The following is a 24,665-nucleotide window of genomic DNA, read 5'->3' as shown; positions in this document are numbered from 1 at the left end:
GTGCTACCATGAGAAAATATCTTGAACTTCTACTCTGTGTGAGTAAACTTTCTAGAAGAACCAAATGATATTTACTTTTAATGTAATAATTACTATGGTTGAGTTTAAGTCTACTACAATGGTATTTGTTTGTCATCTCTAGAGTGAACTGATATCTTAGTATTCCATTTTATCTCTTCATTTTTAGTTATGTTTCTCTGTGTTATTTATTTTGTGGTTTCTCTTATGTATGTTTAATTTATAACAATCTAGCTTCTAAAATAATGTATTACTTTGTAAGCAATAAGAATATCACAAAAATATAATTTGAATTACTACCTTCCTGATTTTTGTACTCTCATCATATATTTAATTATACAAATGTTACAGGATATCACAGTTCTTTGTTATATTGCTTTAAACAGTCAATAGTATCTTAAAGATATTTAAAGAGATAGATATAAATATTGATATAAAGTCATGAACATAGATGTAGATATTTAGAAATTTTTGTAAATATGTTCTTTATAATTGCTTACATATTTGCTTTTTCTGATGTTCTAGGTTTATGTGTATTAGATTTATAGATATTCACTTTTTATAGCCTGAAGAACTTATGTTAGTCTTTCTTGTAATGCATTGCTGCAGACAAATTCTTTGAGCTTTTGTTTTTCTAAACACACCTTTATTTTTACAAGATTATTGTCTTTGAATATAGAAATTTTTATGCATAATTTTTTTCCAACAGTATAAAGATTTCATTCTAACAGTTTTTGGCTTCAATCATTTCTGGTAAGAAATCAGCAACTCTCTTATATGTTATTCCACCTTAAAGAATATAATGTCTTTTTTTTTCCACCAGTTTTTACTATTTCCTTTTTTTCTTTGTTTTTCAGCAGTTTCACTATGATATGTCCATGTACAGTTTCAGCATACACATTGTGCTTAACCTGTGAATTGATGTAATACCAATTTTGAAAAAACATTTGCTATTCTATCTTCAAATCGTTTTTTACATGCAATTTTACTTCAGCTTCTTGAGCTTCAAATACTATGTTTCATATTATGTTTTAGTTTTACATTCAATATTTATATTTTATAGCATCCCTCAAATCTTGCAAGCTCCATTCTCTTTTATTCACTCTTTGATATGGTTTGGATTTGTGTCCCCACTCAAATCTCATGTAGAATTCTGATCACCAGTGTTGGATGAGGAGCCTGGTGGGAGGTGATTGGATTATGGGGGTGGATTTCTCCCGTGCTGTTCTCATGATAGTGAGTGAGTTCTCATGAGATCTGGTTGTTTAAAAGTGTGTATCGCCTCCCACTGCTCACTCTTCCTTCTGCTCCATCCATGAAGGATGTGCCAGCTTCTACTTTGCCTTCTGCAATGATTGTAAGTTTCCTGGGGCCTCCCCAATCATGCTTCCTGTACAGTTTGTGGAACCTTAAGTCAATTAAACCTCTTTTCTTTATAAATTACCCAGTCTCAAGTAGTTCTTTATAGCAATGAGAGAATGGGATAATACAATCTTTTACTTTTGGTATTTCAATTTGAACAGTTTCTACTTACCGGCATGTTGGTCACTGATGCACTGATTCTTTCCTCTGCTCTGCACCGTCTTCCAATAAGCTAGCTGATCAGAAGGATTATTCATTTCTGTTGCCATATTTTTAATTTCTAGCATTTTCCTTTGACCTTATTCTTTATTATATCTGTCTGTGCTGGCAGTTCCCATCTGTTCCTGCTCGTTGTCATCTGCTTTTTGCCCAAGGTCATTTAACATATTTACATAGTTGCTTTAAAATAGCTGGCCTTTCCTTAAGACCATTCAACATTTTTATTACAGTTATTTTTAAGTCTTGTTTGATAATTCTCACATCTCTTAACTGCTTCTCTCCTGATAATGGGTCTCATTTTCTTTCCTCTTCATTTGTCTAATAAATTTTGCTTACAGTCTAGACAATTTGTGAGAAAAAAAAAGATGCTGAAGTAAATATTTGTGCCAATGAAAGGGCATGCTCCTTCTGAGTCAACCTAGTCTATAGTTGACCTAGGTCTAAACCCTGTTGTTGCTTCAGGTAGATTTCGTTCCCTACAGGTTTCAAATTATTTGAGGGTAGTTTTAGAACCTTTCTTTTAATCAGCTTGGGATCTGAGTGCCTGAACCATTTATTTTCCTGTCCTCACGCCTCATGCTCATGCACTTGGGATAGTTTTATCTCATCTTTCTTTCCCAACACCCAGCTACAAATGGCTTCTGCCGCATGCTTACTGTCAGTCTCAAAATGCATATAGGAATGCCCTCCTTTTTTTTTTTTTTTTTTTTTCTCTCCTGGTCCTCAGACCTCAGTAACCTCTGTACATTTGCACCTTTAGAGGTCATTCTCACCTGTTCTCTAGGCACAGAGAGGTGCTTTTCCCTATTAAGTATAAGGCACCATGGCCTAAGGACTTTCTTGCAGTATTACTGCTCTGCCCTCACATTTTAGCAGGCTCATCACATTACCACTTGATGAGTACCTGAAGTGTCCAGAGGTTTCTCTCAGTCCTACTTCTTCCCCTCAGACTTCAGCAGCCCCTACACACCTGAACCTCCCATGGAATCTGTCTCAGCTCTCCTGTGCTGCCCACGATCTTTCTCATGAGAGCTTGATCAATAAGGCTTGTGGGAAAGAGTTGGCAGATAGTTGCAGATATTTTTCATCTATGACTCCTAGGGATTCTGTCATACCAGTCTGTTATTAGGCTTTAACAACTCATTGAAAGTATAACTGTTTTCTTCTTGGTGATAGCTTTGGTGGCTTCTTCATTATCCAGCTGTTTGGCCACAGATTAACGCATTTGTGGATTACTTCTATTCTAAGCAAATCACTATGTGGGTTATAATTTAGTAGGTTTCTTTGCTTGCTCCCACTGTAATGAGCTTAAGAAACTATGACTTTAAGGTTCTCATGGTTAGGATTGAAGAGACATCCTCTTGCAACTCTACATTCTAAGTGGAAAAAGAAAATATCATTCATTAGTTTTAATGGACTAATTCTCCCATTAGTATCTTTGTAAAATAATTAAGGAAAAAAGTTTTGAATATTTTTTTTATTTCTAAAAGCTTATTTAGGAATAAAAGCTTTTATTTTTCCTAAAATTATTGAGATGCCCACCATATTGGAATTTCTCAGAAAAATAAACAGTTTCAGCCAGGCACAGTGGCTCACACCTGTAATCTCAGCACTTTGGGAGGCCAAAGCAGGTGGATCACCTGAGGTCAGGAGTTCGAGACCAGCGTGGCCAACATGGTGAAACACTGTCTCTAATAAAAATATAGAAAATTAGCTGGGCATGGTGGTGGGCACCTATAATCTCGCTACTCGGGAGGCTGAGGCAGAAGAATCGCTTGAACCCGGTAGGCAGAAGTTGCGGTGAGCCAAGATCACGCCATTGCACTCCATCCTGGGTGACAGAGCAAGACTCTGTATCAATCAATCAATCAATCAATAAACAAACACACATACACACACACACACACACACACACACAGTTTCTTTGTCCTGAGCTTACTAAATCCCAGGCATAAATCCAATTTACAGTAGCTAAAATAACAAACAAACACAGTTAACTGCTAAGAAAATGTCCTGGTTTTACACCACAAGTTAAAAGCAAAATTTTCCTGCATATAAAACTAGAACAATATTGCTATGGAATTAAGAATTCTGAAGTGTAAGTACAAAATTCCAGGTGAGATTAAGATAGTTTTGGGAACATAAAAGTCATGTTGAATACGAAGATTGATCACTTATTGATCAGTTAAAAAATTGATCATTTAGACCTTATGTAAATCAATGCTTAAAGCTTAAGAGAGGCAAAACAGTATTTTTTACAAAACCTGAATATAAAATATTATTTGCAATTTAACATACAATCACCTTGAATATAAGTTTGAAAACTCCAGATTAATATATTCTAAAGTACTAATGAATGGTTTAACCATAAAAATTACTTTTATTCAGTAAATTCAAAAATGTGCATCCTCATCCAAATGTAGTAACAAATTGGTATTGCTCTATTTCAACTATTTATTTCTGGTTTAAAAAATGCATAGTTGTCCAATTAATCAGAAAAGTTCTGAGTTATAAATTAGCAACCAGTTAGCTCAAGAACAAAAAGAATAAAAACAGATTGTTGATTAAATCTGAGTATACATATACAATAAATGTTGACTGAAGATTATATTTATTATTAAAAAGCCCGTGAGTTCTTCAATAAAAAAGGACAAATTATAACTGCAATATGAGTAAATGGGAAAGAGAGAAACTGAAGCTTGTTAAGCAATTACCATGTGACTGGCACTATTACATTACAACTTTATTTTCTACAATGTGCAGTTTATGGGACTTGTGGTTAAGAGGTCAGGTTTTAGCCTTAGACACTAGTGGGGGTTAGTTTCAAAATCAGGTATGACTGCCTTTTAATTCCATCTCTAAGACAAAAAAAAAAAAAAAAAAAAACTGAAAGTGATAGGATTAGAAGGATGAGAAGATGAGGTCTAACTTCAAAGATAATAAGTTTTCTGTAAAACCACAGACCGTAGAAAACAGAATGAGGAGGGCCATCAAACAATAAAATTCTTTCAGGGAACATTAAGTCAGTTCTTGGCCACAGAGAAAGGAATACAAATATTCCGGCAGCTCTACACACTGGTTATCTAATAGTGAAACAACTTAGGCAAGGATTTAAAGTATTACCAAATCACCGAGGGCTATGGCTGGAAGAATCAATCAAAGGAGGCATAAAAATGCCTCATAGTTGCACCTAGGGACTCTTTATAAAATAAAGTTTGGTTAAAACATAGCTAGAGATCAGCAAATAGCTTGAATATCCTCCAGCAGTGCTCAAGGCAATAGAAGAGTTGACTGTGTTCATATACACAACTCCAAGACATTCAAGTGGTAGAAAGACTGGTAATTTTAAAATATAAAATGACTCTGAAATATCAACCAGCTGGAAAAAGCAACAACTTTCTACTTTTCTGAACAATTGTCTTCTTCAAGCTACTTATTGTCCCCTGGACTTTCCTTATGAAATTAACTTAGAATTAACTTTTTACATATTAATTTACTAAACTCAGTCCACTAGCCACAATCTTCATAATATGTAGTATCTCCAAAGAATGCTTTATATTTGGATGACAGCTTTTATCTAAGCCATTAAAATGTAGATGTTTGAATGACAAAAATTAAGAGCTTTTTATCTGGGCTTTATCATATCACAAAGGGCAGATTGTGTTTTTGGAAAAATTTTGAATATTAGAATTTAAACACATAGATAAATATACATATATTAAGTCAGGTATCAAATTAAATAGAAATTATGCTATTATGCTAAAAAAGCTATATTATAACATAGCTATGAAATATGGAAATGGAAATGCTATCTTATAAGGGAGACTATTTTCTTTAAAAGCTCTATGAAAATTAGCAACAGAGGTAAACAGGTTCATTTTCAAATATGATGCTTCAAAAGTACTCCAGAAGTATCAATTCTGTAGGTGATTGGCAGTTCCTTTTCTTCTCACGTAGAGAACTTAATATAACAAATAAGGATAGTTATCAAATCTATGACTATATCTGTGAAGTCTTTATTTTTTATAGTGAACACTTTTCCTACAAGCAACAGAAAAACCAACCATGAGGTAAGAGAATATTTCACTTAACAAGAACTTAAAGTTAAGAAGTCACGCTTTTCCTTACTCATCTCAAAAAAATCAGGATTCTGAGTCAACATCAGTTTTAGTTAAGATTAGTTTTAGATTTAAGGGACAGAAAATTCAAAATAAAAATTGACTAAAAATATGGGAATTTAATTATTTACTGTGTAAAAGTTCAGATACATGAACCATGGCTGAAAAGATGCTCCACAGAATTGGAGATCTAACTTCTTATCTTGTTACATCATTTTTATTTGGAATTCCATTTTCAATTAACCTTAAGGTAAAAAAAAAAAAAAAAAAAATTGCTTTAGGTAGAGCTGTATGCAACAGGATAAACCAGAAAGAGGAAAAACATCAAAAGTTGCATATCTTTCGTCAGAACTTAAAGACCTGACAGCAACTAACATCAAGAAAAGTTGGTACATATATAGACTTTAAGCTGTTTCTATTATAATTTTCTTGTTTTTCCCTGGGATACCAAAGGATTGTCACAGCTTCAGACACCGCAGAGTTAGATTTTATTCAAGGGCAGGAGGCAGAAGAAGCAGGAGCTATCTCCATCCTTTGTCCCCTTATTATCTAAGAGGATATTCTTTTTCCAGTTGCTTCTTCAGGATATCTCCAGTTACAACTCATTGGACAGAACTAGGTCACATGCTCAGCTCTAGCAGCAAGGACAGTCATGAAAGCAAGGATTTATCAAGGAGAATAAGATTGGCTTCAACGACCAAAACCAATGATAATGAATCCTCTTAGACTGGGAACTTTGGAGTCAAAACAAAGAGTTTTGTTGGTATACAAGATTGGAGAACACCTATTAGCTAAGCAAACCATAGTGTTTGCCAGTATAACAATGTTTTGGATGCACTGTTAAAAATCCAACAACATTATAAAGCCAAACATAAAAATATTTAGAACAAATTGTTCAGTTTTGGAAAGTGGTATTAGAAAATTAAAAGGAAAAGAAAAAAAGAAAGGAGAGAGGGAAGAAATGGAATAAAGATCAAATGTTTTACATTTCCAAATATTTATTCAAATAAACAGGAAATCAAAGTATGTTATAAACTAGAATCGAACAAAACTGAGTATACAATGTATAAAAATACTACACAATGCAGCTAAAATTTTTCCATAAAAATTAAAACTCTTAAATATTATGAGAAAGCAAGAAATAAAAATATATATTATTAGATTAAAAGAAAACTCTACAAAGATATTTTAAGATATGAAAAAATAATTTGAAATCAGTTGCATCTTTACTTTTTAAAAAACAATTACGTGACAAACTAAGAATAGGACACAAAATATTTACCCTATTGAAGATTATCATGAATCAATAGAAAACCCCTTATTAACAGAGAACAAAGAAACGATGCCCAATTGAACAACTATTATTTATATTATTATTTTAAGAAATATAGTAGAAAATTGAAGAATTTAGTCATCTTAGTAATGGAATGTTAATAATGATAGCTTTTATTGTTAATAATAAATAGAAATATAGGTACATTGACTAACATGATATTCAAATTTATCAGAGAACACAGTAAGATTCAAGACAAGATATATCATACCTTATGCCATATCCCTGCTCTATACTATAGCTCTATAATATCAGAAATAAGCAGATTTTTTTAAAATAGTGTAAAAGTCTTGATACGGTTTGGTTGTATCCCCACCCAAATCTCATCTTGAACTGTAACTCCCATAATTGTGGAAGGGACCCAGTGGGAGTTAATTGATTCATGGGGGCAGGTTTTTCCTGTGCTGTTCTCATGATAGTGAATAAGTCCCATGAGATGTGATGATTTTATAGAAGGGCAGTTGCCCTGCACATGTTCTCTTGCTTGCTGCCACGTAAGATACTTGCTTCCCCTTTGCTTTCTGCCATGATTGCGAGGCTTCCTTAGCCACGCAGGACTGTGAGTCAATTAAACCTCTTTCCTTTACAAATTACCCAGTTTCAGGTTTGCCTTTATTAGCAGCATGAAAACAGACTAATACAAGTATCTTTCCCACAATACAAATAAAAGAAGGGTTAAACAACATTAATCTGCAAGACTGTTATGAAGAAAATAATAAATCTCTACTTAAAAATGTAAAACAAGAGCTGAATAATTAGAAAGATATCACATATTCCTAGAAAGAAAGAGTTACCATGGAAAACATTTTACTTATATTCAAATCCAACTAAAGACAATACAATTATCTTTCTATAAACCAATAAAACCTGAGTCGGTGGACTTCCCTAGAACATTATCTTTATAGGATTCTGAAACTCAAATCGGAGGTGCTAGAGAGACCTCCGCTGATCTGAGAACCACCAAAAAATCTACTGGCCTGCTAAATTCAAAAGATATGCATTAAAATACAGTCATCAGGCAAAATAATTCATGGTTTCTATCATCACCCTCACACACACAGATCAATGGAAACCACAAGTTCCACTGATCCATACATATTACATGTAATAATTTGAAATCGTGCTCCTTTTCATGTGAATTATGATGACAGTTTTGGGCGACATCTCCATAGACTAGAGGCCAGCCACGTGGGCAGTCAAACATGGAGTTCCAGGAAAATCTCTGGAAACTAAAGTCCTGAAGAGCTTCCTCAGTTGCCAATATTCTATGCATATTGTCACACATTGATGTCAGGAGGGTAATGCATCCTGAAAATAATAGAAGCCTCACATTTGAAACACCCACACCCCTACTCCATTGAACTCTGCCCTGTGCACCTCTTCCCTTGGCAGATTTTATTCTGCATTCTTTCTCTAAAACCAGAATCATGAATATATCACAGCTTTCAGTCAATTCTGTGGGTCTTTCTAGTGACTTGTTAAATCTGAGAGTGATCTTGGGAAACCCCAAACATACAATTGGTATTCAAAGTGAGGATGGTCTTGTGAACTGTGTCTTCCAACTTTACAGAAAATATCTCACATGTTTCCCCTTACAGATACTCGTTTAATGACACTGTACTACAGGACACTGAATGCTTGTAAAATCATGCCTAACATGAATTCTTAACATGGTCAAGAAAGTAATAATGAGTTGCCCAGCTACCAAGAGATCATAAGAGATAAACAGGTTTTCTCAGCGGTATTGTTCCCAGAAGTACCGGTTACTGAAGGAAAGAAGAAATTCTGGGTCATCTAGGAGACTAAAAGAAACTGCTGCCATAATCGGTGCTGCTGGTGTTTATTAACTGGGGTATCCACTGGGAGGATGTCAACGTGGAAACACACTGTGGGCTAGAGGAGCCTGGTGACCTCTACCATTCCAAGGTGTGAAACCATGAACATCCAGGGGATAGGTTAAAGATGCTTAGTCTATGAAATATGGCATCACACAGGGAAACCTGACTCTCCAGTAAGCCTGATGAGCTCAGATGAATTGTAGACAACCATAGAGACTTGAGGTTGTAGACTGTCTCTTAGGTATCAAACAGAAGATGTGGTCTGCTAACAGAACACTGTAGTGCCATTTTCCAAATGAATTTTATATAAAATTAGAAATTCATTCATCCAGAAAATAATTTACTTCTAAGGTTTACAAATTATTTAACATCTTTTAATTTAAACTAAAGTTTAAAATATATATGCGTATATATTACATAAATGTCAGAAAATAATTTTAATAAATTTGTAATAGTATTTATGATACACTGTGAACTGTACATTTGGCAGAGTTGCTTAAACATCTAGGTAAAACATAAGCTTAAATATAAAAGAACAAAACACTAAGTTTGTTTTAAATTACCTCATTTACATAACAGAGCGTGACCATGCAGCTCAGTCTTTGCTTGGTCATGTTTAACTGTTTCAAAAATGTTCTTAGTAAGAAGCAGCTTACCTTGAGCTTAGAGGGGGAATCAGAATGTTGTATTAACAGTAAAGAATAAGGTGCTAGTACTATAAAGGAGATTAAGGAAAAGTATGAGAAACACTTATTAAAAAACCTATGCATTGGCCAGGCGCATTGACTCACGCCTGTAATCCCAGCGCTTTGGGAGGCGGAGGCAGGCAGATCACGAGGTCAAGAGATCGAGACCATTCTGGCCAACATGGTGAAACTCCGTCTATACTGAAAGTACAATAAAAAATTAGCCGGGCATGGTGACACACACCTGTAGTCCCAGCTACTCGGGAGGCTGAGGCAGGAGAATCGCTTGAACCTGGGAGGCAGAGGTTGCAGTGAGCCGAGTTTGCACCACTGCACTCCAGCCTGGCAACAGAGTGAGACTCCATTTCAAAAAAAAAAAAAAAAGTTTTAAATATGTAAAATTAACCCAAGCAATGAGTATTTAATCAGTTCACTGCTTAAAAATCTTATGACAATGAATCCCTTATCATTGTTTCTATATAATAAAGAACACTTGTACCAGTGTTCGTGATAAATTTTTAAAGTGTGGAGACACTGTTGAAAGTCATATCAGCTTATTTTCAAAGAATTCCAGAGTATCTAGGCTGAGTGGGGGAAAACAGCCACTGAACTTGATGCTCAAGGACATATCAGGAGGGAAAGGGCCGCAAATACATCGGTAATCAGCAGTAGTTGATATCTGAAAATAGGCTAGGAGGCCCTGCACTAAGCGCCTTCCACGTGCTGCTTCACAGGAAGCAAAAGCTGATGTCAATTATGATAACCGATCAAAATGGTAAATTATATGAAGCCCGATTTAGTAGCACAGTCTGAGTCTACCACTCTCCAGTGACAGGAAGAGGGTGTGGAGAGTTTGTATTTGCATATTTAGGAGTTGGAAGTAAAATGATCTTTGTCTTTTGATAAAATTAAGAACTGTATAGATTTCAGTGACACAAGGGATTGCAGCTACCATGCCCTGGCTGCTGAAAATTGGCTTATTTTAATTGTGAGATCATATCCAGACATAATACATGTTCCTGAATGAGCATAGCTGATTTTTGCAATGTTCTCATACCTAGAAATATAATGCTGTGAGTGACAGCAGAATGACAAGGTTGGCTAAAGAATAGCTCACCAAACACGCTCAAGGCAACTGGTGAAGAAGTGTGACCCAATATTTTAACCAGGTTCTTAAATCATTGCAGTTTGGCAGTAGACCTGAGGGAGGGAGTGGGCTGGAAAAAGAAGTTTTTTGATAAAAAGAAAAGACGAGAGACAACACAAAGACTTGCAATAATAAAGCTACAGGCATTTCAAGTGATTTAAACAACTCTCTTTCATCAAATTGCACCTATGTATGCAAGGCAGTGTTGTTTAACATAACAGTAGAGAAGTAACTGGGAATGACTGATAGCTGTTCAGGCTCTTTCAGAGGAAGGCAGAGCTAAGCACTTCTCCAACCTGCAGCCTTATCTCTGTGAAGCAGCAGCCATGAGACCAGAACTCACTGCATCTGTGTTATATTCTCTGATCTTAGCAGCTGAAGAACTGCAGGTGATAGACTCCTAACCTCTAGGGAGTTGGAGCAATTAAACAGCAAAGACATACTCGACACAAATAGCTCACTGCATCACCACTGTTTACCTATACAGAGCTCTTTGGAAATTATGTGTTATGAGTTTCAAATCATACACCTTAAGTTACCTGATGTTTGAAGATGTAATATTTGGCTGGTAGCCTGAATTTTAGTGGGTTATGGATTCCAAGTGTTTTACTAATATTGTGCCTTTGACACTTGTTTCATTTCATTGTAATGGACAATGCTTGTTATTTAACATATTGCATTATGCACAGTTTGTCCTGTGTCAGTGACCCTGATGTTTTGGTGAACATTTTTGTGAACAGTAGAAGGAAAAACTTTGAAAAAATTCTGTATTGCAATTTCATATTATTATTTGTTCCGTTGCTATTGTTGCTTCAACAAGCTTGGGTTTTTGTGTGTTTGTTGCCTATTGTTTGCTCTGTTTCATGGAAAACAGGAACAGGTAGTTTTACTTCACACCTAAGTAGCCTGATAAAGTTCTGATTTGCAACAGGGAAAGGATATTGAATCCATTGAATCCCTTGGAATCGATGAGGGATCTATATAATTCTCTAAGGTACTCATTTTACTGAGGTTTACATGGCATGTAAAAATAGTCAATGTTTTTAAAGGGATGCAGATTGCTATTACATTATACAAAAGTTTTGCCTTCCAAGTAATGGAAAATTAATAAATTAACAAATGAGAAAGGGAGAGGGAAAATAGTAGTGAACTATAAGTTGGTGAGTAAAGAATGTAGTAGCATATGTTAAGAATGTGGTATGGGCTGGGCACAGTAGCTCACGCCTTTAATCTCAGAACTTTGGGAGGCCAAGGTGGGTGGATCCAACGGACTCAGTAGTTCGAGATCAGCCTAGGCAACAGCCTAGGCAACCCCGTCTCTACCAGAGACGAGATTGTGCCACTGCACTCCAATCTGGGTGACAGAGTGAGAGCCTGTCTCAAAAAAAAAAAAAAGTGATGTGCCAAGTCTTTTCTCCAGCTGAATATGTGTGTCTCACCGGCTTTTCTGCATGTGCTATCTGTGAAACTACAGGGGAGAAAAAGCTCTTTCTTTTCCTTGCCCATCACTAGGTTCATGACTGTGACCCCTATAACAAAAGACAGATTACAAGAGAAAACCATACAAATGTATTTAATATACATTTTATCTAATATGGAAACTTCAGAGGTGAAGACCCAAAGAAACAGGGAAAACTGTGTATATTTTGTGCTAAGCCTGATGAAGAAGTAGACAGTTGTGGAGGAACATGATTGTGAAAAAGGAAAATATGATTTAATAGCTATAAACTGGGGGGAAATTTAGCAAGACCTGTTTGTTCTGACAGAAACCAGAATATTTCACCACAAAATATACTTCATTGGCATATTTCTATATGGCTATTCGGAAGGGTTGCAACCCACAGAAATACCTCTGAAAAAAACTGCATTTTTGTAGGGAGATTTGCATTATAAAGAAAATCTGCATTAGTAAAAAAAAATACAGCAACACAAACAGACATTTTCTGAGGGTCCTCTTATCCGGATCTAGGAAAGATTAACTCACAGAAAAACAGACTTAAAGTCTTATACCTTTAAAGAAGGTTTGACAGAAAAATGTTACTGCTGGCCCCCATGTATTCTTTCTGAGAGTTGCTACCTGTGAGATTTCATCTGCAATAACAAGACTGCTTTTGCTCACCATACCTTTCCTTTTCTCTGCCTCCCATATCTTACCTTGCCCCTATTCCTTCTGTAACCTCAGGATGGTACAAAAACTTCAGCTATCTGGCACTTCCTTTGAGTCTCATACTCTGTGCATGACTCCTATATCTACATACCTGTTAGCAAAATTTGTATACCTTTTTGTTCCTGTTCGTTTGTCTTTTTTGTCTTTTTTTTTTCTTTTTACACAGATATCCTAGCAAAGACTTTGTGAGGACTCAGAAAAAATATTATAGTTTCTCCCCTTCAGATTTTTCTTGGTGTTCCTCTGTGACATTCCTTTCTTCTGAGTATGTTTCAAAAATCCCCTGAAATGAGAATCTTCTGACCTATTTTCAGGGGAAGCTCAGCTGGGTTTTATGGTCTGCTTCAGGAGACAAGGTCAAGGTGAATTCCTTCTATTAACTGTTTCTATATCCTGCTTCAGAGACATCTTCCTGTGTCTGTGGTTTGATCAATTCCTTCAGCTTAAAATACTTATTGTGTCAAGATGCTGTATTTTGGATAGCACGTCCTGAACCACATCCCTGTGTAAACTTGGGCAAGTTCCTTAATCTTAGAATATAACTTAGCTTTCTCATATGAAAAATATGCAAAAGGAGATTAAATAGGACTCTTGTGAAAAGTAAACAAATAAACTATGTTAGCAGCCTATTATCATGCCTGGCACATGTTAATTGCTTAGAAAATACCAATTATTGTAACTACCTAAATAAGTCACCAAGTAAAAAACCAATATATCTAAATTATAAATTCAGTCATTCAGTCATTCTAATTCTAATTCTTGGGATTCAGTCATGGAAACAGTCCATTTTGTTCACTAAAGATTATTTGTTGTGCTATTAATACAGTTTGCACATAATACCTATCACTTTTTGTGTCTTATATTTTTCAATGTTAGTCATTCAGGCTTCAGGGAATAGGACATGGCATTCACACGGGAAATAAAATCTGTACTCAAATAGGGCAACATTCGGCAGATGAAGAGACTTTTGATGTCTTTTGTAGCGTTGGCACGCATTGCCTATTTTGGATTTAATTAAGACTTCAAAAATTTAATTTTCTTGGAAGTAGTCTTTTTAATGTCCACATCCAGAGACATTGTTTTGTCAATAAAACTCTTCACCTTTTCGAAAAAGTTGTTCTGTGTTTTTGTTGTGTTATATATCAAAACTGGTTTCTATGCACAGTTTAAGAAGTAATTGTTAAAAATTTTAAAGGGCTATTGAAAGATTTCACTTGTTCACCCATGAGTTAATACTTGACATTTAGCAGCTACTGTTTTATTTTAGCTAACGAAATTTTAATTTTGGTAAAACAGATGCTATTTCTGTGCAGCGTGTAGAGCCCACTCTGATTTTAATTTTTTTTTTTTTAACCTCAGAATGAGTTAATTTATTCCACAAATTTCTCAAATGTTTTGAGATGATAAAAAGGTAAAATACTATGAATGTCAGTGAGTGAAAATGGGGGCATACTTTGAAAGTAAAATGATGTAAAGTTGGAAATTGAAGTACTACGGAAACATCTTTGCCTACTTCAGAATTCCCTAGGATCTTCTTTTTCTACTCAGAAGGCCTTTAAAAGTCAGATTAGAGAAAGAAGACCCATGAGGTTATTGTGCAGAGACAGTACTAGGGAAGTTCAGTTCATTTAGGCCATTATCATGGAGATAGAAAGGACTAGGAAACCCCAGAGTCAAGAAGAATAAATCTCTTCTTCAGTGCCATGAAAAGCCATGTCTGAGCCTGATGCAAAAGAAGAAATGGGCTCCGCAATATACATTCATGTAAAATATCAGTAAATTTCATTTGTTGAACCAAATGGAAAAAGGTAATAAAAATAAAAAACCATGAGTATACATAAAGGCCTGCATTGCCTCATTTGTTCCAACACTATCATCAACCCTTATTGGAGGATGTGACAGTTTTGTGGCCCTGACTAGAACCTAGGGCTCATTGGAAACAACTTTTTCTCTTGCACAAAACACAGGGTTATAAAACAAACAAGCAACAATAGCCTGTCTTTATTTATAAATTTCTTCACCATGGATTTTTTTTACAGTATTTTTTTTAGAACAGTTTTATATTCACAGCAAAAGTGACAGGAAGGGTCACGGCAACAGTGTACCTCCTGTCTCCACACACACATAGCATTTCTCATTATCAACATCCCCCACCAGAGTGGTACATTTCTTATGATTGATGAAGCTTCACAGACACATTATCATCACCCAGAGTCCAAAATTTACATTATTGTTCACTGTTAGTGTTGTACATTCTATAGGTTTTTACCAATTTATAATGACATGTATCCATCTTTATAATATCAGATAGACGATTTTTCACTGTCCTGAGTTTGCTCTGCATTTCACCTATTTATCCATTCCTCCCCTCACTCCCTAGAAAGCACTGTACTGTTTGACTGTCTCAATACTTTTGCCATTTCCAGAGTGTCATATAGTTGAAATGATACAGTATGTACCCTTTTCAAACTGGCTTTCTTATTGAGTAGTATGCATTAACGTTTCTTCCATGTCTTTTTGTGGATTGATAGCTTATTTCTTTTTAGCAATAAATAACATTATATTGTCTGGATATACAACAGTTTACTTACTCATTGACCTACTGAAAGACAACTTGGTTGCTTCCAAGTTTTGGCAATTATAAATGAAGCTGCTTTAAACATCCATATGCAGATTGTTGCTTGGACATGTTTATAGCTCCTTTGGGTAAATACTAAGGATGATAACTGCTGAATTGTAGAGAATGTTCAGTTTTGTAAGAAATTGCTAAACTGTCATTCAAAGTGGCTATACTATTTTGCATTCCCCCTAAAATGAATGAAGGTACCTGTTGCTCCACATCTTCATCAGCATTTGGTGTTGTCAATGATCTGGATTTTGATTACTGTAATAGGTGTTTAGTGGAATTTCTTTATTTTAATTTGCATTTCCCTCATGATATACGATGTGGAGCATATTTTTACATGGTTATTGTTATTTGTGTATCATATTTGCTAAGGTGTCAGGTCTTTTGCCCATTTTTAAAATTGTTTTCTTATCATTATATTTTGAGAGTTCTTTGTATATATTGAATAACAGTCCTTCATGAGATACGTCTTTTGTGAATATTTTCAGTCTGTGATTTGTCTTTTCATTCTTTTAACGATATCTTTTACAGAGTAGACATTTTTAATTTTCATTAAGTTCAGTTTGCCAATTCTTTCTTTCATGAATTGTGCCCTTGCTATCATATATAAAAAGTTATCGGCGAATCCAGGGTCATCTACAATGTCTCCTATGTTTCCTTTTAGTTTTACAGATTTGCATTTACACTTAGGTGTTTCCACCTTTTTGAATCAATTCTTGTAATGAGTGTAAGACTAGCATCTAGATTTAACATTTTGCATGTACATATCCAGTTATTCCAGCACCATTTGTTGAAAGGACTATCTTCTCCACAGTATGATTTTGATCCTTTGTTTAAGATTAGTCAAGTACATTTATGTAGCTTTATTTCTGGGTACTCTCTTCTGTTCCACTGATCTGTTTATCTATTCTTTGGCAAATATTAGGCTACCTCGAGTACTGTAGATTTACAGTGTCTTGATGTCAATACTACCAATCCTCCAATTTTGTTCTAGTCTTTAATATTGTCTTGGCTATTCTGGTTCTTTTTCTTTTTCACATAAATTTTAGAATCAGTTTGTCAATATCTACAAAATGACTAGTGAGATTTTGATGAGGATTGCATTGAATGTACAGATCAAGTTTGGAAGAACTGACATCTTGGCAATATTGAGTTTTCCTGTCCATGGATGTGGATTATCACTCTATTTCTTGGATTCCTTTCATCATAGTTTTGTAGTATTGCTTGTACAAGTCTTGAACATATTTTGTTGGATTTACACCTAAGTTTTTATTTTTGTAGGTTCTAATATAAATGACATTGTGTTTTTAATTTCAAATTCAAATTTTATTGCTGGTATATAGGAAAGTGATTGACTTTTGCATATTAACCTTTTGTCCCTCAACCTTGCTATAATTGCTTATTAGCTCTAGGAGGGTTTTTGGGTCAATTCTTTAGGCTTTACTACATAAATGATTATGTCATATGTGAACAAAGTTTTATTTTTTTTCCCTTCCAATCAGTACACCGTTTATTTCTTTTTCTGTTTTATCATTAACTAGGACTTTCAGGACAATGGTGAAAAGCAGTAGTGACATGAAATATTCTTGCCTTCTTTCTATTTTAGTGGGACAGCTTCCAGGTCCTCATCATTAAAGATGATGTTAAACTGTAGGCTTTTCATAGCTATTCCGTTTCAATTTGAGGAAGATTTCTTCTATTCCCAGTTTACTGAGAGTTTTTGTCATATGTCACTGTTGGATTTTGTCAAATACCTTTTCTGTATTGATACAATTTCATGACTTTTTTAGCCTCTTGATGCAATGGATTGCATTAATTGATTTTTGATGTTGAACTAGCATTGCATATCTGGGATAAATTCCACTTGGTTCTGATGTATAAATCTTTTTATATATTGTTGGATTAAATTTGCAAATACTTTGCTGAAGTTTATTTTTGCATCTATACTCATAAGAGATATTGGTCTGCAGTTTTCTTTTCTTATAAAGTCTGTCTGGTTTTGATATCAGGATGATGTTGACCTCTTATAGAATGAGTTGAGAAGTACTCCTTCTACTTCTGTTTTCTGAAACAAATGGTAGAGAATTGTATAATTTCTTCCTTCAATCTTTGTTAGAATTCACCAGTGAACTTCTTTGGGCCTGATGTTACCTGTCATGGAAGGTTGTTAATTATTGACTCCATTTCTTTCATAGATGTAGGGCTCTTTGGATTTTGTATTCCTTTTTGTGTGAGTTTTGGCAGATTTTGGTACTCAAGAAATTGATGCATTTAATCTAGGTTGTCAAATTTATGGGCATGCAGTTGTTCATAGTATGCCTTTACTATCTTTTTGTTGTCAATGGAGTTGTAGTGATATTCTCTCTTCCATCTCTGATATGAAAAATTTGTGTCCTTTGTCCTTTTCTTTTAGTTGACCTGGTAGAGGTTTATCTATTTTATCTATTTTATTTACCTTACAAAAATCAGCTTCTGGTTACATTGATTTTATTTATTGATATCTTACTTTCAAATTCATTGATTTTTGCTTTAGTTTTCATTATTTCTTTTCTTCTGCTTATTTTGAATTAAATCTTATCTTCTTTTACCAATTTCCAATGGTAGAAGCTTAAATTATTGATTTTAGATCTTTCTTCTTCTTCTTCTTCTTCTTTTTTTTTTTTTATGGAGTCTTGCTCTGTCGCCCAGGCTGGAGCACAGTGGCGTGATCTCAACTCACTGCAATCTCTGCCTCCTGGGTTCAAGCGATTCTCCTGCCCCAGGCTCCTGGGTAGCTGGGATTATAGGCACATGCCACCACGCCCAGCTAGTTTTTGTATTTTTAGTCGAGGCAAGGTTTCACCATATTGGCCAGGCTGGTCTGGAACTCCTGACCTCAAGAGATCCACACGCCTTGGCCTCCCAAAGTGCTGGCATTACAGGTGTGAGCCACTGTACTTTTCTAAAATATGTATTCAATGCTATAAATTCTAGGAACTAATTTTACTATATCCCACAAATGTTACAGTGTTTTCATTTTCACGTATTCCCATTTTTTTTATTTTTTTATTTATATGTTATTTTGAAATGTGTTATTTTGAGATTTTTCCAGTTATCTTTCTGTTATTGGTTTCTAGTTTAATTACATTGTGGCTTGAGAGCAGACAATGCATCATTCTTTTTTAAAATTTTTGTTAAGGTGTGTTTTATGGCCCAGCATGTGTTCTATCTTAGTTAAGGTACCATGTGAGCTTGAGAAGAAATATATTCTGCTGTTGTTGGATAAAGTAGGTCTATAGATGTCAATTATATTCAGTTGATTGATGATGCTATTGAGTTCAACTATGTCCTTAAATTTATTTGCTGCTTGTTGGATCTGTCCATTTATGATTGAAGGATGAAATCTTTAACTAAAACAGTGGATTCATCAATTGCACCTAGCAGTTTCATCAGTTTCTGCCTTCCATACTTTGATACTTTGTTTTTAGGCACATATACATTACAGGTTGTTATGACTTCTGGAAGAATGAACCCTTTTACCATTATGCAATGTTCCTCCTTTTAAGTTAATATTATTTTTAACTGACAAATTATAATTGTACATTTATAAGGTGTAGTGTGATATTCTGATATGTGTGTACAATGTGAAATAATTAAATCAAGCTAATTAATATATGCATCACCTACTTTATCCATCATTTTTATGGTGAGACATTTGAAATGTACTCTCTTAGTTATTTTGAAATATAAAATACATTATTGACCGTAGTCACACTGCCATGCAATAAATATCAACACTTACTCTTCCTATCTGAAACATTGTACCTTTTGCCTACAAACTCCCCATTTTCTCTATCCCCCTCCCCCAACCTCTGATATCTATCATTTTCATCTCTACTTCCATGATTTCAGCTATTTTAGATTCCAAGTATAAGTGAGATCATGCCATATTTGTCTTTCTGTGTCTGGCTTTTTTCATTTAGCATAACTTCCTTCAGTCTCATCTATGTTGTTTCATATATTTTTTCTTCTTATAAGACAGAATAGTATTCCATTGTGTATAGGTACCAGGCTTTCTTTATCCATTCATCCATTGGTGGACATTTAGGTTGAATCTATGTCTTAGCAAATAATGTTGCAATAAACATGAAAGTGCAGATAACCCTTTGACATACTGACTTCATTTCTTTTGGATATATATTCATAAGTGGGATTGCTGAATCATATGCTAGTTACATTTTTAGGTTCTTTTTTTTAAACAAAGTAGTCATACTGTTTTCCATAATGACTGTACTAATTTACCTCTGATACCTCTATTTGCTCTGAAGTCTGCTCTGTCTAAAATTAATATAGCTATTCTTGCTTTTTTATTAGTGAGATCATGGCATGTCTTTTTCTTTCCCTTTATTTTTAGTCTAATGTCTTCCACTTTTTTACTGCCTTCTGTGGTTTTAATTGAACATTTTATATAATTCCATTTCTCTCCTTTCTTAGCATTAGTTATACTTCTTTTATTAGTGCTTTTTGGAGGTTGTCCTAGAGTTTGAAATATATATTAAACAAGTCCACTTTGAAATAACACTATACCACTTTATGGTTAGTGCAAGTACCTTATAATAATAATTTTTAAATATCCCAATTCCTCTCTCTCATCTCTTTTATCATCACTATCATTCATTTCACTTATATATATATATGTGCACATACATACATATACACATAAATAATAAAGTATGTTATTGTTATTAATATTTTGAACTAATCACTATTTCTTAGCTCACTTAAGAATAAGAAAAATAAGTCTTTATTTTAGCCTTCACTTTTTAAAAATGCTCTTCCTTTCTGTATGTAGATCTGAGTTTCTGACCTATATTTATTTTTCATCCTCTGAAGTTGTCTATAGAATTAAAAATTTTTTTTCAATTTTGGCAGACTTCACCATAAGAGCATCGAGCCTGGTGTTTTCTTTAAATTCTTTTATGATTACTTAAAGCCATTCTTTATAAATTTTTGTAAGTTATATTTATCTATGTATTTGTAATTATTTTTCTCTTTTCAAATTTTTTAGCAAAGTTCTTCATGGTTCTATTTATTCTAATGTCTGTTTTGGTAAATTTGGTAAATTTCTTCAAGAAATATGTTCTTATAAGTTGCAAATTTTATTGGGATAATATTGTTTATAATATCCTCTTATTATATTTTAACATCTTTACAGTCTATAATAATATCCTCTTTTATTCTGCATATTTTAAATGTGTGCTTTCTGTGTTTATTGATTAGTCTTCCTAGGAGTTTATTACTTTGATTAATCATTTCAAAGAATTTGTTGCTTTGTTGATTTTTCACTTTTATATGTTTGTTCTCAAGTTTTTAATGTTGCAAGTTATCATCCCTGGGAAGCAGACTTTAGGTAAAACATAGCACAGTAGGTTGATTGGGTAGTGTTCTTAGAATTAACACCAGGAAGGAAAGGAAAGGAAGCAGAATTGAAAGACAAAGAAGTTGGACTTTGATCAAGACCACCCTGGCCAACATTGCAAAACCCTGTTTCTACTAAAAATACAAAAATTAGCTGGGCGTGGTGGCACACATCTGTAGTCCCAACTACTCAGGAGGCTCAGGCCCGAGAATCACTTGAACCCAGGAGGCGAAGGTTACAGTGAGCTGAGATCATGCCACTGCACTCCAGCCTGGGCTATGAGATGAGACTCCACCTCAAAAAAAAAAAAAAAAAAAAAGTTGGATTTTGATTCATTCACAACAATAGCTTATTTTAGAGTTCTGGAACTGGGATAACTTTTAGCATTTCTCTGATTTATTGCAACCGGGCCAGAACTTTTTACTCATGCATCCACCACTATTGGATGTGAGATGCTTCAGGAAAAGATAAAAAGATGAAGGACTTCCAGGAAGGCAGTTCTATTAGGCAGCAGCACTCTAACAGTTTATATAATAAACAGCTTAGGAAATGGGTAGTGGAGCACAGTGTCCACTTCAGTGAATCCATGCTGCTCAAATCCATGTGTACACATACGTTGGGAGCAGCTTCTCCATGATTCTGGTATGTGTGTATTTTTTTGTTTCTCTAGTGGAGACTTATTAAATGAAGAAACCACACAGCTTCCAACTCTGCAGTAGATCTTGGGGCTGTAACTGAGATTCAACATTACCATCCTTGCTGTAAACTGAATGTTGTATCCCTCAAAATTCATATGTTAAACCCCTAACTTCCCATGTGATGGCATTGAGAGGAAGAGCCTTTGGGGCATAGCTAAGTTTAGGTAAGATCATAGAGGTGGGGGGCCCCATGGTGGAATTCCTGTCCTTAGAAGAAGTGAAAGACCAAAGCTCTCACTCTCTCCCCACTATGGGAGGACACAGCAAGAAGTCAGCTATCTGATAACCAGGAAGAGGGCCCTCGCCAGGAACTAACTGCCAGCACCTCCACCTTGATCTTTCCGTCTTCCAGAACTGCGAGAAATAAATTTATGTTTCTAAGCCACCCACTGTATTTTTTACAGAGGCCTGAGCTAAGATACTTCTTAGTTATTCATTTTCACCCTCTTCACCCTTAAACAGCACCTCTGCTGGTCGGGTGGCCTAACTTCGGAAGACTCAGACCTTCATCTGTGACAGTCCTATAGTCACAGTCGCTATGCCTTCTCGGGTCCTGGCTTCTGTGTTATTACATTGATTCTCAAAGTTGTACAAGACAATATCAAAAGACACCAAAGTGAGTTAGGATTAGTTACTGTTAAAAATATTCCTCCTGCTTTACATTCTGTCTACCTTTCTCTGAAGTTCAGATCAATCATCCTATCAGAATAGTGACTTCTCTTCAAGTCATTTGGGAAAAGTCCCCTGAAGTACACTGGAAGAAGGTATAACTTAAGTTCATTGAAATTTTTGCAGTGTCCCAGAGTCAATGTATTCTACCTTTGTGGACCAAAACTTCTGCATCATGCAGTCCAAACTTGCGGGTCTGGAAAGCTCAAACTCTGTAAATGAGAAATGGGGTGGTGTTAAGTAAGTTATTTATATTTTAAGACCCTGATTTTAGGGGCTCATGTATTTTATCTACTGGGGAAAAAAATCGTATTATGGTTGTTGATTTAGAATACACACCCTAAAAAATGACAGCCCGTCTTTGTATGGTCTCATGTCTGAGCTAGGTATCCCATTGAAATCTTTAATTTAACATGCGTCACCCAGCAGCTAATTGGTCTCCATGCAGAATGGTGCTGTTAGGGGGATTCAGTGATTGTCTTGTATGTATGGACATCATGCAATAACAGTAGATAAATTTGTTTTGGAGATAGGGAACCCATTCTACTGAATTTATGCATAGTCTTCCTTACATCACCTCGGTTATCATGTCTACATGCCCCTCGTACTCACACTTGGGTTGTGTGATGGTTAATATTGAATGTCAACTTGATTGGATTGAAGGATGAAAAGCATTGTTCCTCGGTGTGTCTGTGAGGGTATTGCCAAAGGAGATTAACATTTGAGTCAGTGGACTGAGAAAGCCAGATCCACCCTCAATCCGGCTGGGCACAATCTAATCAGCTGCCAGCATGGCCAGAATAAAAATAGACAGAAAAAAGTAGAAAGTGCAGACTGGCTAAGTCTTCTGGCCTCCATCTTTCTTCCATGCTGGATGCTTCCTGCCCTTGAGCATCAGACTGCAAGTTCTTCAGCATTTGGACCCTTGGACTCACACCAGTGATTTGCCAGGGGCTCTTGGACCTTCTGCCACAGACTGAAGGCTACACTATCAGCTTCCCTACTTTTGAGGTTTTGAGACTCAGACTGGCTTCCTGACTCCTCAGCTTGAAGACAACCCATGTGGGACTTCACCTTGTGATCCTGTGAGTCAGTTCTCCTAATAAATTCCCCTTCACCTAGACGTTTATCCTATTAGTTCTGTCCCTCTAGAGAACCCTGACAAACATGGGTTGCTATCAACTGGACAAATCATTCTGTCAACTAAGATTTTTAGTGCTTCAGCACTTCTACCACAGTTAGTGTACACTAATGAATGCAAACATTTGTATTACCTAATACATGGTCTGGTACAGCATCCTCAGATGTGAACTGTGCTGCCTCCTCTATCCAAAAAGGACTACCAAATGTTGTGCTTCCCTCTTACTGCAGTGCAGTAAGAAATAGTTTGTCCTTTATTTTGTAGATGTCCCATCATGCCCTCAACCACCAAAAGCCTGACTTTTACTGTTAGAATCGCTGTCAGTGATTGTACATTGATATTCTGTTGTTCCAGCACCATTCTTTTCCCATTAAATTACATTGGCAAATCTGATTTAAAAAAAATCAGCTGACTATATATGCTTGTAAACATTTCCAGATTATGTTATTCTTTTAATCTAAATATGTGTCCTTATGCCAATACCCCACTCCACTGCAGTGTATGATAAGTCTTGAAATCTAGTAGTGTAAGTTCTTCAACATTGCTCTTAATTTTTAAAATCACTGTTGCTATTTAAAATTGTTTGTATTACATGGAAATTCTACAATCAGTTTGCCAAATTCTACAAAAGTCCTGCTGAGATTTTAATTGGGATTTTGCTTATTCTGCAGCTCAATGCAAGAAAATTATCTTAACAATACTGAATTTTTCGATCTATTAACATGTTGTATATTACTGTTTACTTAGGATTTTTTCACTTTTCTTGCCTTGTTTTGAATTGATATTGTAGTTTTAAGTATTTTTTTTTATTTCTAATATTGGCTTAGTAACTATGCCCCACTTTTTGATTTTGTAACACAGTTGACCGTTGTAACAACACAAATTTGAATTGTGCATGTCCAATTGTCTGTGGATAATTTTCAATAAAGTTACACCGAGTACATCAGCCTCTCTCCAGCTTCTCCTTCTACCTCCACCAACTGTTCCACCTCTGCCACCCCAAAACAGCAAGAACAACCCCTCCCTTCCTCCTCCTCCTCAGCCTACTCAAGGTGAAGCTCATAAAGATGAAGGCTTTTATGATGAACCACTTCTGCTTAATAAATTGTAAACGTATTTGCTCTTCCTTAGGATTTTCCTAATAACATTTTCTTTTCTTTAGCTTAATTTATGTTAATAATGCAGAACATAATACATGTAACATACAAAACATGTGTCAATTGTTTATGTTTTTGATAAGACTTC

General features: G+C 35.2%; 1 long non-coding RNA gene across 1 annotated transcript; it reads left to right on the top strand.

The window, feature by feature from the left end:
* On the top strand, positions 1-24,360 carry LOC119618980 (uncharacterized). Its single transcript, XR_005235318.2, has 2 exons — positions 1-38; positions 21,583-24,360. It is a non-coding gene; the product is annotated as an uncharacterized lncRNA (long non-coding RNA).
* The last annotated feature ends 305 nt before the right edge of the window (positions 24,361-24,665 follow it).

The sequence above is a fragment of the Chlorocebus sabaeus genome, chromosome 24 (genome assembly GCF_047675955.1).
Source record: "Chlorocebus sabaeus isolate Y175 chromosome 24, mChlSab1.0.hap1, whole genome shotgun sequence".
NCBI lineage: Eukaryota > Metazoa > Chordata > Mammalia > Primates > Cercopithecidae > Chlorocebus > Chlorocebus sabaeus.
Note: the sequence above shows the minus strand (reverse complement) of the source record. Positions and strands in the feature narration are given on the sequence as shown.